Source organism: Procambarus clarkii, chromosome 80 (genome assembly GCF_040958095.1).
Source record: "Procambarus clarkii isolate CNS0578487 chromosome 80, FALCON_Pclarkii_2.0, whole genome shotgun sequence".
Lineage (NCBI taxonomy): Eukaryota > Metazoa > Arthropoda > Malacostraca > Decapoda > Cambaridae > Procambarus > Procambarus clarkii.
This window is the reverse complement of record NC_091229.1, coordinates 7031952-7047110: the sequence shown is the minus strand read 5'-3', so window position 1 is coordinate 7047110 and position 15159 is coordinate 7031952. Positions and strand designations below refer to the sequence as shown.

Here is a 15159-nt window from a genome sequence, read left to right as displayed (position 1 = left end):
GAAGTGGCTCAAATAGCCTCGGCTATCACTTCCTTTTGACGGCCGTGATGGTCAAGCGGATTAAGGCGCCCTGTAGTTACCAGTTGCGTTGCTTCTGGGAGTATGGGTTCGAGTCACTTCTGGGGTGTGAGTTTTCATTCGCATATAGTCCTGGGGACCATTCAGGCTTGTTCGCATTTGTGTTCCTCACGTGTGCCCCAAAGAATGAGGTGATTTGGTGAAATGCTATGCCCAAGATTACCATCCGAGTTGCCGTCGGGGAAGTGGCTCAAATAGCCTCGGCTATCACTTCCTTTTGACGGCCGTGATGGTCAAGCGGATTAAGGTGCCCTGTAGTTACCAGTTGCGTTGCTTCTGGGAGTATGGGTTCGAGTCACTTCTGGGGTGTGAGTTTTCATTCGCATATAGTCCTGGGGACCATTCAGGCTTGTTCGCATATATATATATATATATATATATATATATATATATATATATATATATATATATATATATATATATATATATATATATATATATATTGTCATGCGGGGGGTGGGCCGGGGCTCTGCTAGCACTCGGCTGCTAGGGGCTCAAAAGGCCGAATACTCAGCCCCTCCGACTTCCGGGATTCACTGGAGTCTCCTTGGTCACCCAGGAGAGGACCAACAGTGCCCACCTCCGCAGGTCTTTGCTTCCACCACAAAACGGGTGCCACTGATTCACCCTGGAAGCCCTTCAGTCAAACACGGGGGAACTACTGTTAACAGTTCCGGCCTAGACCCATGGAGGAGTGAAGGAAGACTCAGGCTTACCTTATAACCATAATCTCCCTGAGTCTTGCCTGCCAGACAAAAATGTTGCAGGAACTCCTTTCCCGCCTGTCTTCTCTATCTTCTTCTTAACAAGGTCGCCAGCTGGGTTATTATATCTGCACCCCAGCAATGCAGTTCAGTGGGTGTATTATATATTGTTTGTAGCCAGAAGATTGCTACTCCCATAGATCTGCTACTAGACTGTTGGCCCAGGGTACTCTCCCAGGAAGGTCTGTGTGGCTTTACCTCTCTCTAGCCACTACGTTAATAGTTGCCACCATTCAGGCACTGATACTGATCGGATGGCTAAGGGTACACTTTTATGTAAGTCTGTGCTGTCTTCACCACTCTCCAGGCAATAAGAACTTCTATAGAGAACGTAGTGTTCCCTAGGAGGTACTATGATAACCTTCGTGTATGCTCATAGAGAAATATTATAATGGGGGCACACTTAAACACAATGATAAATGTGTGAATTTACTGATGCAAATTACATGATCACACATACAAACACAAGTAATACATGAATATGAAAATAAGGATAATAAGTCTGGAGATCGTCAGCCTCTTCTTCCACGACCTCCAACACTCCTTCAACTGGACAGAAAGACAGGAGTCCCACACTCTCTCACAGGAGGGCCTCTTCACCACGTCGGCGCCTCTTCTTCACTGTCCTGCCATCCATACACACTGTTCCCTCTGACACTCCTGGACACAAGCTGCCTTGCAGCCTATTCTACTACTAAAGAATTAATGTCCTATTGCCACATACATAAGTAAATATTGTGGCCTAACTAGCCTACTCACACAAGGGGTAATGGGAGGAAAAATGATCTACCTTACATTCCTGGCTCACGACGCCTGTCCCTCGATGGTGTGAGGTTCCCACGCTTCCTGAGTCGATCCTTGACGGTCCAGGAACGTTCCACAGGTCCTCAGGTGTCGTGGAGCCTTCGCGTCGTCGCCGTTCCGATCCCTGAGATTCAGCTACCCCAATCCTGGTTCATCGATAGGCGCTGAGCTAATCACTATTTTCCCACACTCGCCCCTTCCACAAGGCGTTGCTCCTTGTCCTAGGCACGGTGTCGTCCTTCCAAAACCCTCAGTGGATGTGACCCGGTCACAGCTAGGCTTGCCCGCCACACCTTTTCAGGCCCCCAACGTCAAGCGTCGCCGCCCAGCGTCGTCGCCGAATATTTTCCAAGTTTGACACTTTCGCTCAATAAACATGGTTCCTTTTTGCTTCCCAGAAGCGCGGGGTCTCCAATACATCCGATGGGCTGCGATAGCCAGCACTAATCCACTAAGAAAGGCTTGTAGAGCCTTTAATTCTTGAGAGCAGACCGAGGCGCGTCCTCTCGCTTCCGAGGTCAGGTCAACTCTGATGTTGGCGCCACCCGGGGCACTCGGTGACGTCACGGCGGGCCCTAATTGGTCGCCCGCGACCTAAGTCGGCCAGTCCGCGATCGGCTAGTGTCCCTTCCAAAAGGTCATATCTGCATTAGGGGATACTCTTTCATTTTATAACAGGGCGCCAATTTCCCCTTACTTACAACTTATAATGTAACTTCCTTCCCTTAACTGGCAGCCGGTCTGGTCGCCACATATAACAATAGACTCCCTGAACCTCAGAGAATCAGTAGGGAGAGCTGATATGACTCTTAAAGCTGGCAAACGAAAGAGATAGGAGTGGGCACCGTAACACTATATATATATTTATATATAAATATATATATATATATATATATATATATATATATATATATATATATATATATATATATATATATATATATATATTATATATATATTTAGGGTAGACAGAGGGTAGACAGTTGGTGTGGGACTACACATGTGTATCCACCATGGCTGACACCTATGTACACTTCGGAGCTGATCAAGCAGGTGGGGCGGCCAACCACAGGGAAACAGCAAAATTACTCAAGTACAGGCGACTGGAAGGTCAATACCTCTTTGTTCCCATAGCGTCTGAGACGCATGGCCCCTGGGGCAAGAGTGCCTTGGGATTTCTCAAGGAATTGGGTTCCAAGCTCATTGACGTCACCAGAGACCCAAGGGCTTCCAGTTTTTTATTTCAGCGTCTCAGTGTGGCGATCCAGAGGGGAAATGCTTGCTGCGTCCTCGGTTCCTGTCCAGAAGCGGAGGAGCTTCAAGAGATCCATAACCTTTAGGCATTTGTCTTGTATGTTTTGTAACCTTTAAATACACAATAAAGGAAAAAAAAAAAAAAAGGGAAGGGGTGGTAGGAGAAAAACACACAGAAACTGTATTGGAGGGGACCTACATTCCCTCCAATGCGTTATGTGTGGTTTCCTCCGAGGCTATGGGTCCCCCTTCTTCCAGCCAGAGGTGGTACTCCCTTCCCTATTTTATATATATATATATATATATATATATATATATATATATATATATATATATATATATATATATATATATATATATATATATATATATATATATATATATATATATATGTCGTACCTAGTAGCCAGAACGCACTTCTCAGCCTACTATGCAAGGCCCGATTTGCCTAATAAGCCAAGTTTTCATGAATTAATTGTTTTTCGACTACCTAACCTACCTAACCTAACCTAACCTAACTTTTTTGGCTACCTAACCTAACCTAACCTATAAAGATAGGTTAGGTTAGGTTAGGTAGGGTTGGTTAGGTTCGGTCATATATCTACGTTAATTTTAACTCCAATAAAAAAAAATTGACCTCATACATAATGAAATGGGTAGCTTTATGATTTCATAAGAAAAAAATTAGAGAAATTATTTTAATTCAGGAAAACTTGGCTTATTAGGCAAATCGGGCCTTGCATAGTAGGCCTAGAAGTGCGTTCTGGCTACTAGGTACGACATATATATATATATATATATATATATATATATATATATATATATATATATATATATATATATATATATATATATATATATATATATATTATTAAATATGACCCAAAAAGTAAGATTAATAATTCAAACACGAATTTTCTCAATCTTTCGTACATTTCTTTTCACTGTTGGTGGTAATTCAAAAATCAATTTTCCAAAATTCATTTTTATTTCTAGTCTGACGCGACACTTGAGCGCGTTTCGTAAAACTTATTACATTTTCAAAGATTTTAGTTAATACATACACAACTGAATAGAACTTACACATCTCCGATTTTGTTTATATCTACATTTGAGTGAGGTGGATGGGGTGAGGTGGTATTTAGTTAATAAGGTATTAATTTCATCAACACAAGCCAGAACATGAAACAATGGGTATTGAATATAAGTGATTGTAGAAAGCCTATTGGTCCATATTTCTTGATGCTTCTATATTGGAGCGGAGACTTGAGGTGGGTAGAATATAGTTGTGCATTAATTGGCTGTTGATTGCTGGTGTTGACTTCTTGATGTGTAATGCCTCGCAAACGTCAAGCCGCCTGCTATCGCTGTATCTATCGATGATTTCTGTGTTGTTTACTAGGATTTCTCTGGCAATGGTTTGGTTGTGGGAAGAGATTATATGGTCCTTAATGGAGCCCTGTTGCTTATGCATCGTTAAACGCCTAGAAAGAGATGTTGTTGTCTTGCCTATATACTGGGTTTTTTGGAGCTTACAGTCCCCAAGAGGGCATTTGAAGGCATAGACGACGTTAGTCTCTTTTAAAGCGTTCTGTTTTGTGTCTGGAGAGTTTCTCATTAGTAGGCTGGCCGTTTTTCTGGTTTTATAGTAAATCGTCAGTTGTATCCTCTGATTTTTGTCTGTAGGGATAACGTTTCTATTAACAATATCTTTCAGGACCCTTTCCTCCGTTTTATGAGCTGTGGAAAAGAAGTTCCTGTAAAATAGTCTAATAGGGGGTATAGGTGTTGTGTTGGTTGTCTCTTCAGAGGTTGCATGGCGTTTCACTTTCCTTCTTATGATGTCTTCGACGAAACCATTGGAGAAGCCGTTGTTGACTAGGACCGGCCTTACCCTACAGAGTTCTTCGTCGACTTGCTTCCATTCTGAGCTGTGGCTGAGAGCACGGTCGACATATGCGTTAACAACACTCCTCTTGTACCTATCTGGGCAGTCTCTTTTGGCATTTAGGCACATTCCTATGTTCGTTTCCTTAGTGTAGACTGCAGTGTGGAAACCTCCGCTCTTTTCCATGACTGTTACATCTAGAAAGGGCAGCTTCCCATCCTTTTCCATCTCGTAAGTGAAACGCAGCACGGAACTCGGCTCAAATGCCTCCTTCAACTCCTGCAGATGTCTGACATCAGGTACCTGTGTAAAAATGTCGTCAACATACCTGCAGTATATGGCCGGTTTCATGTTCATGTCGACTAAGACTTTTTGCTCGATGGTACCCATGTAGAAGTTTGCAAACAGGACACCTAGGGGAGAACCCATGGCGACCCCATCTACTTGCTTATACATGTGCCCATCCGGGCTCAAGAAGGGTGCCTTTTTAGTACAAGCTTGGAGTAGTTTCCTTAGGATATTTTCTGGTATGTCAAGAGGAGTACAGGCTGGATCACGATACACTCTGTCGGCTATCATCCCGATTGTCTCGTCCACTGGTACGTTAGTGAACAGCGATTCTACGTCCAACGAGGCTGTTATTCCTGTGGCCCGTGTGCCCCGCAGCAAGTCAACAAATTCCTTTGGCGACTTCAGGCTGAAGGCGCAAGGGACATAAGGAGTCAGCAGGCCGTTGAGTCGCTTCGCTAGTCTGTACGTGGGTGTGAGTATCTGGCTAATGATTGGCCGAAGTGGGTTTCCAGGCTTGTGTGCCTTGACATTTCCGTACGCATATCCAGGTTTATATTCCCCAATAATCTTTGGCAGGTGGAGTCCTGATTTCTTGGCGTTCACAGTTTTGATTAGTCTGTTGACCTTTGCTTTCAATTCGGCTGTAGTGTCCTTCGTTACCCTTTGGAATTTAGTTTGGTCAGAGAGTATGAGGTTCATTTTCGCCAGATATTCGTCTTTTTTAAGAATGACGTATATTGGCGACTTATCACCTCGACTTATCGACTTCTGATAACTATCTCCTTGTTCTCACGAAGGCTTTTGGCTGCCGCTTTGAGCTCGGGGGACAGTATGGTGCTTCTGTAATTGCCTCGATTCTTTCCTCCTTCCGCAATAAGTTCTGCTTGTAAGGTATCTTTGGTAGTGACCTTCTTTTGTGTCTCGAGGTCGAATATGTCGTCCAACAGAATTTCCAACTCCACTTTCCGGGCCATCTCACTCGGGATTGCCCGGAAAGAGATTCCACGACCAAGAGATGGCTTCCTGAACCTTGCAGGAATTAACCTCACTGAGGACCAAGTCACTCTCCTAAATCTGGGCATAAACTGTCACGTTATGTCCAGACCCGGAAAGTTAAGTTTCCAGAAATTCTGGAAACTGTTTTTTTTTTGGTAAATTTTCTGGTATCTGGACATACCAGAAAATATCCTTAGTAAACTACTCCAAGCTTGTACTAAAGAGGCACCCTTCTTGAGCCCGGATGGGCACATGTATAAGCAAGTAGAAGGGGTCGCCATGGGTTCTCCCCTAGGTGTCCTGTTTGCAAACTTCTACATGGGTACCATCGAGCAAAAAGTCTTAGTCGACATGAACATGAAACCGGCCATATACTGCAGGTATGTTGACGACATTTTTACACAGGTACCTGATGTCAGACATCTGCAGGAGTTGAAGGAGGCATTTGAGCAGAGTTCCGTGCTGCGTTTCACTTACGAGATGGAAAAGGATGGGAAGCTGCCCTTTCTAGATGTAACAGTCATGGAAAAGAGCGGAGGTTTCCACACTGCAGTCTACACTAAGGAAACGAACATAGGAATGTGCCTAAATGCCAAAAGCGACTGCCCAGATAGGTACAAGAGGAGTGTTGTTAACGCATATGTCGACCGTGCTCTCAGCCACAGCTCAGAATGGAAGCAAGTCGACGAAGAACTCTGTAGGGTAAGGCCGGTCCTAGTCAACAACGGCTTCTCCAATGGTTTCGTCGAAGACATCATAAGAAGGAAAGTGAAACGCCATGCAACCTCTGAAGAGACAACCAACACAACACCTATACCCCCTATTAGACTATTTTACAGGAACTTCTTTTCCACAGCTCATAAAACGGAGGAAAGGGTCCTGAAAGATATTGTTAATAGAAACGTTATCCTTACAGACAAATATCAGAGGATACAACTGACGATTTACTATAAAACCAGAAAAACGGCCAGCCTAATCATGAGAAACTCTCCAGACACAAAACAGAACGCTTTAAAAGAGACTAACGTCGTCTATGCCTCCAAATGCCCTCTTGGGGACTGTAAGCTCCAAAAAACCCAGTATATAGGCAAGACAACAGCATCTCTTTCTAGGCGTTTAACGATGCATAAGCAACAGGGCTCCATTAAGGAACATATAATCTCTTCCCACAACCAAACCATCGCCAGAGAAATCCTAGTAAACAACACAGAAATCATCGATAGATACAGCGATAGCAGGCGGCTTGACGTTTGCGAGGCATTACACATTAAGAAGTCAACACCAGCAATCAACAGCCAATTAATGCACAACTATATTCTACCCACCTTAAGACTCCGCTCCAATATAGAAGCATCAAGAAATATGGACCAATAGGCTTTCTACAATCACTTCTATTCAATACCCATTGTTTTATGTTCTGGCTTGTGTTGATGAAATTAATACCTTATTAACTAAATACCACCTCACCCCATCCACCTCACTCAAATGTAGATATAAACAAAATCGGAGATGTGTAAGTTCTATTCAGTTGTGTATATGTTAACTAAAGTCTTTGAAAATGTAATAAGTTTTACGAAACGCGCTCAAGTGTCGCGTCAGACTAGAAATAAAAATGAATTTTGGAGAATTGATTTTTGAATTAACACCAACAGTGAAAAGAAATGTACGAAAGATTGAGAAAATTCGTGTTAGAATTATTAATCTTACTTTTTCGGTCATATTTAATAATATATGTCTACAGGAAAGACTGCTACCAAAATATACTAATATATATATATATATATATATATATATATATATATATATATATATATATATATATATATATATATATATATATATATATAGACATATGTCGTACCTAGTAGCCAGAACGCACTTGTCAGCCTACTATGCAAGGCCCAATTTGCCTATTAAGCCAAGTTTTCATGAATTAATTGTTTTTCGACTACCTAACCTACCTAACCTAACCTAACCTAACATTTTCGGCTACCTAACCTAACCTAACCTACAAAGATAGATTAGGTTAGGTTAGGTAGGGTTGGTTAGGTTCGGTCATATATCTACGTTAATTTTAACTCCAATCAAAAAAAAATTACCTCATACGTAATGAAAAGGGTAGCTTTATCATTTCATAAGAAAGAAATTAGAGAAAATATATTAATTCATGAAAACTTGGCTTATCAGGCAAAACGGGCCTTGCATACTAGGCCGAGAAGTGCATTCTGGCTACTAGGTACGACATATATATATAGGTAGGTTAGGTAGGGTTGGTTAGGTTCGGTCATATATGTACGTTAATTTTAACTCCAATAAAAATAAATTGACATCATACATAATGAAATGGGTAGCTTTATCATTTCATAAGAAAAAAATACGAGAAAATATATTAATTCAGGAAAACTTGGCTTATTAGGCAAATCGGGCCTTGCATAGTAGGCTGAGAAGTGCGTTCTGGCTACTAGGTACGACATATATATATATATATATATATATATATATATATATATATATATATATATATATATATATATATATATATATATATATATATATATATATATATATGTCGTACCTAGTAGCCAGAACGCACTTCTCAGCCTACTACGCAAGGCCCGATTTGCCTAATAAGCCAAGTTTTCCTGAATTAATATATTTTTTCTAATTTTTTTCTTATGAAATGATAAAGCTACCCATTTCATTATGTATGAGGTCAATTTTTTCTTATTGGAGTTAAAATTAACGTAGATATATGATCGAACCTAACCAACCCTACCTAACCTAACCTAACCTATCTGTATAGGCTAGGTTAGGTTAGGTAGCCGAAAAAGTTAGGTTAGGTTAGGTTAGGTAGGTTAGGTTGTCGAAAAACAATTAATTCATGAAAACTTGGCTTATTAGGCAAATCGGGCCTTGCATAGTAGGCTGAGAAGTGCGTTCTGGCTACTAGGTACGACACATATATATATATATATATATATATATATATATATATATATATATATATATATATATATATATATATATATATATATATATATATATATATATATATATATATATATATATATATGTCGTACCTAGTAGCCAGAACGCACTTCTCTGCCTAATATGCAAGGCCCGATTTGCCTAATAAGCCAAGTTTTCATGAAATAATTGTTTTTCGACTACCTAACCTACTTAACCTAACCTAACCTAACTTTTTTGGCTACCTAACCTAACCTAACCTATAAAGATAGGTTAGGTTAGGTTAGGTAGGGTTGGTTAGGTTCGGTCATATATCTACGTTAATTTTAACTCCAATAAAAAAAATGACCTCATACATAATGAAATGGGTAGCTTTGCATTTCATAAGAAAAAAATTAGAGAAAATACATTAATTCAGGAAAACTTGGCTTATTAGGCAAATCGGGCCTTGCATAGTAGGCCAAGAAGCGAGTTCTGGCTACTAGGTACGACATATATATATATATATATATATATATATATATATATATATATATATATATATATATATATATATATATATATATATATATATATATATATATATATATATATATATATTAATATACGAAAGTACTTAAGGAAATTCCTGTTTCATTTTCCTCCGTGGTCTGACATTGTCACATTCTTAATCACGTGTTTATTTTCGTGATATACACACACACACACACACACACACACATATATATATATATATATATATATATATATATATATATATATATATATATATATATATATATATATATATATATATATATATATATATGTCGTACCTAATAGCCAGAACGCACTTCTCAGCCTACTATTCAAGGCCCGATTTGCCTAATAAGCCAAGTTTTCATGAATTAATGTTTTTTCGTCAACCTAACCTACCTAACCTAACCTAACCTAGCTTTTTTTGGCTACCTAACCTAACCTTACCTATAAATATAGGTTAGGTTAGGTTAGGTAGGGTTGGTTAGGTTCGGTCATATATCTACGTTAATTTTAACTCCAATAAAAAAAAATTGACCTCATACATAGAGAAAAGTGTTGCTTTATCATTTCATAAGAAAAAAATTATAGTAAATATATTAATTCAGGAAAACTTGGCTTATTAGGCAAATCGGGCCTTGAATAGTAGGCTGAGAAGTGAGTTCTGGCTACTAGGTACGACATATATATATATATACATATGTCGTACCTAGTAGCCAGAACTCACTTCTCAGCCTACTATGCAAGGACCGATTTGCCTAATAAGCCAAGTTTTCATGAATTAATATATTTTCTCTATTTTTTTTCTTTTGAAATGATAAAGCTACCCATTTCATTGTGTATGAAGTCAATTTTTTTTTATTGGAGTTAAAATTAAAGTAGATATATGACCGAACCTAACCAACCCTACCTAACCTAACCTAACCTATCTTAATAGGTTAGGTTAAGTTAGGTGGCCGAAAAAGTTAGGTTAGGTTAGGTTAGGTAGGTTAGGTAGTCGAAAAACAATTAATTCATGAAAACTTGGCTTATTAGGCAAATCGGGCCTTGAATAGTAGGCAGAGAAGTGCGTTCTGGCTACTAGGTACGACATATATATATATATATATATATATATATATATATATATATATATATACTACCATACTACCATACTACCAGAGCGTATGAGAGAGACAGCGGGAACTCATGATCAAACGTTCATCGAAGCAGCCAGACAATGGGACACCATTGCACACCCTCAACCCCGACCACAAGTCCCAAAAGACCACAAGCAGGCCCACTGGGATAGCCCCATAATGGAAAAGACTGTCACAGCAATGATTGACAACGCTGATGCTGAAAACAAAGCCCGCCTCCTAGCGGTAACAGTAACCCCACGCCGGGGATTTTTTATTTGCTGTGCCCAATGCAGCCCTGGGAACTCGCCTCAGTCATGACGCTCTCCGCATTGGAGTTGCCCTTCGCCTTGCCGCCCCCATCCTCACCGAACATAGGTGCATCTGCGGAACTGCGATGGCAGACCAATATGGTCGTCATGGTCTGGTATGTCGTAAATCACAGGGTAAAATTGCAAGACATGAAGAAGTCAACGACATCATCAAGAGGAGCCTCGCCACAGCCCGCTGCCCGGCACAAAGAGAACCACACTTATCCAGACCTAACGACCCTCAGAAGCGCCCTGATGGGGTCACCTTGCTACCTTGGAAGGATGGTAAGCAAGTGGTATGGGACTACACGTGCGCTGCCACACTGGCCAGTACCTACCTCCACTTCAGCACACGTGAAAGCGGTGGTGCTGCTTCTTTCAGGGAATCGCAGAAAATTATTAAATACAGAGGTCTAGCACACTGCTACAGCTTTGTTCCGATCGGCTCGGAGACCCTCGGTTCGTGGGGAAAATGTGCATTGAAGTTCCTGAAGGAATTGGGGGACAAATTGATCAGCGCTACAAAAGACCAGAGAGCAAAAAGTTTCTTGTTCCAGCGCCTCAGTGTTGCGATTCAGAGGGGAAATGCCTGTTGCGTCTTGGGCACTAGTCCAACTTCAGAGGAATTCGAAGAAGTGTTTGACTTGCAACAATGATCGAACCCGTCTGTGACATTCATCAATGTTTCCCATTGTTGTGTTCTTCAAGAGATCCATAACCTTTAAGCACCTTTTTGCATTATTATTTTTGTATCAACCCATGTATATCTTGTAACCATCAAATGCATAATAAAGCACAATATATATATATATATATATATATATATATATATATATATATATATATATATATATATATATATATATATATATATATATATATATATATATATATATATATATATATATATATATATATATATATATATGGCAGTGCACAATAGAAACTTGATTTTACATATTCATACATTAAAACATTGATTGTAACCATGATATATATATGTACTTCATCCTACAGTTTAGACCTATTGTCTTGTGTACGACCCTCTGTCCTGTGTGACAGTGAATACCAGCTTTATTCTCACTTTAATAACACTTAATTGAAATCCTCCGTTTAGGCAAAATTGTAATTAAATTTTGTCAATAAAGATATTAATAATAATATAATGAGTCTTGATCAAACAATTAAGATACAGTAAGGATGGAGATGAGGTTGTACACTGGTTAAGATGATCATTATGATTTCTTATTTCTACATAAGTACGTTTATTGTAGAATTGGGATGTGTAAAAAAAGTTTGGGGGGGGGGGGAGGAAATTTGTGTATTACTTTTTTTTCTGTAGACTCAGTCAGACTCAGTGAGTGTCATTATGGTTAGCGGTATATATGAAAACTGCCTTTTTATTTTATCGATTTTATCTATGATTCTGCAAAAGAATTTTGCACCTATATTGCCGGAATAATCCAATTCTCGTATTAGAAATGTAATAAGATTGATTCCAGTTATGATGCTGAAACTCCCAACCATATGTTAAAGAATTGGGCAGCTCACTACTACCTTCTGTGTAAGGGTGATGAGAGATCCAACATCACCCTTACTACTTGTCTAGTAGTAAGCAGTAGTCAGAGAAAAACTGACCAGTGCTGTTTGTTGGGAGAAAAGTGTTGCAAACACACTAGCGGGCAACCTATATACAAGCTGGTTGAGTAGAAGTGTTGCCATTAAACTGAAACTTCACATTAAACTGTGAAGTGTCTCATTAAACGGAATATTCCTATTGTATGCAACGTATTAGCCAATGATATTCCTGGAGCTTTGCAATTACTTTATTCACTCTCGTATTCTTGAAGATATTCTCACATTGTACCCAAAATTTACAAGTGCAAACATAGTGTCAATCATGGAATTAACGTGAGACTTGCTAAAATGTTTTATGTATCATTTATACTCTCTGTGATTGACTACAATGCTCTACATCTCACACTGTATACAAAGAGCTGAAATCTCTTAAAACCTTGCAAAATGAAGCTATGCGTCTCATCCTCGGGGCTCCAAAGTCCACGAGAATAGTTAATATGAGAGCAGAGTTAAAATTACCTACCATAAGTGAGAGAATTTTGTCTATTAGCACAGTTTTCGGCGTGAAGGCATTGAGTAGATCTAGGCAACACATGAAGTTTCAAGCTAAACTTTCTAATATGCTGCGCTCACCTGAGGTTTATAGAAGAAGACCGAAATCTGATTATGTATTTTGGTTCTACATGCGCCCAAGAAAGATAGTGTACACTCTACATTGGTAAAACAGTTAACATTGAAAAGCATCACTGAGAGTACTCTGAGCATGGGTAACGATGTGTATCAGTGCTATACCGACGGTTCTGTAGAAGAAGGTGGACGATGTACCGGATGTGCATGTAATATATTTGAACAATCTTCTCTCGTACATACAGCAATGAAGCGTGTCAATGACTGGGCAAGTACAACTCAAACCGAACTTGCAGGCATATACCTTGCCACTGAATTTTTAAAAAACTAAGGCAGTGGATAGGCTATGACTGTGATATACTGTGACTCGCAGAGTGCACTTCAGGCATTGAACGCACATAGTAGTGACACCCATAAAATAGTGATATTCGTAAGAATGTTTTAGCTGCTAAAGAAAACATATTTAAAATTAAATTCCTATGGATACCATCACATGTTGGTATCTCAAGGCATGACATGCTTGCAAAGACAGCCTGTAGAAAACCAGTGGAAGAAATTGAGATGGGTGTTTCATTAGCAGTGACAAACAGAATACTTAAACAAATATCTAATGAAAATCTCATCGACCTAACAAATTCACAAAATCCTGAAAGTTGTAGCATTAAATATTATGATAGATATCATGAGGAGACATTCACATATGGGACTAATAGAACAAGAACCCGGCAATGTGATGTTATAATGGCCATAATACGCCTGGGATATAGGCGTATCTGACAGCTTTCACAAAACCCAAATGTCGAGTACACAATGTGTCAACTTTGTGAAAGAGAAAACATGCACTCTCTTGAACATTATATTGTAGAATGTCCCATATTAACTGACTTTCGCCCCCCTGGGCTAAGGTATGCTGAACTCTGTAATTACAATATGAGTACTGGAACATTTGATGATATATTGGACTTGTGGGAAATTTTTACCCACTATATCTATAATATCATCTAAGAAATGTATAATTTCTATATCATATCCGAAGCATTATAGATTCATTATACATCTTGATCCTAAATGACATTGCCCCTATGATCACTTACACCATAGGGCCCTATAGGTGCCTACTTGACTTTGTGCATGATCTCTCGAGGATCCAGAAGCTTCTAGAAGGATTTCTTAATTAAAAAACTTTTGGAACATGATTCGATTTCCGGTAGGGATTATAAATCGAATCCTTAATAAGAATTTGTGGTACTATCAAGTAGTACTTATAATCTTTATATCCTATATCTAATTATATTATAATCACATCTTATCTCAATCATATGTCTAGACAGTAAAAATAATCAATCAATATTCATTGAAAGTTATCCCTCTCAAGGGAGTGGGAGGGGCATCTCAGGAACAAGAAGCGCCCACGACACCCCACGACGTGATTGTTTACAACAGAGTGAACAACAGTGATGGAACCTTAGCGAACATTACTTAGCTCAGGACACCTTATCTAATTATCTTTATTACCAGTGAACACTCTCTAGAACTGGGGGGAGTACCTGGACAATATATCTACAAGGAAAATTCCTAGAACATTTATAGCTATATAAGTGTAGAGTGGAGCACACAGTGACTCTTGTCTCCACCTTCATTATCAACTATCATCCTTCTGCAATGTAGTTAAAGAAAAATCACGTAGCAAAGCTACAAGAACAATCTACAGCAAAGCTGTGATATAAAATATCGTGCCTAAACTCGCGACAAGAGAGTTATCAAGTCTGGTACACTGTCAGACAGGCACCTGACATTCAGAGAAGTATATTGAAGGTTATTACAGTAGTGTATTAATTGGCCAATTGTATGCTTGTATGACTTTAATATCCTATAAGTCTGTCTGTCGGTTATAAAGCGAGGCAACATCTCATATTTCAGTAAGTTTATTAATATTGTAGTGCAGCAGTTGAATCTTTAAGCACCAA

General features: G+C 39.2%; 1 protein-coding gene across 3 annotated transcripts in view; it reads left to right on the top strand.

The window, feature by feature from the left end:
- Window positions 1-15159, top strand: part of LOC138349591 (proline-rich protein 36-like) — a 233332-nt gene that overhangs the window by 27705 nt on the left and 190468 nt on the right. The window lies entirely within an intron of this gene.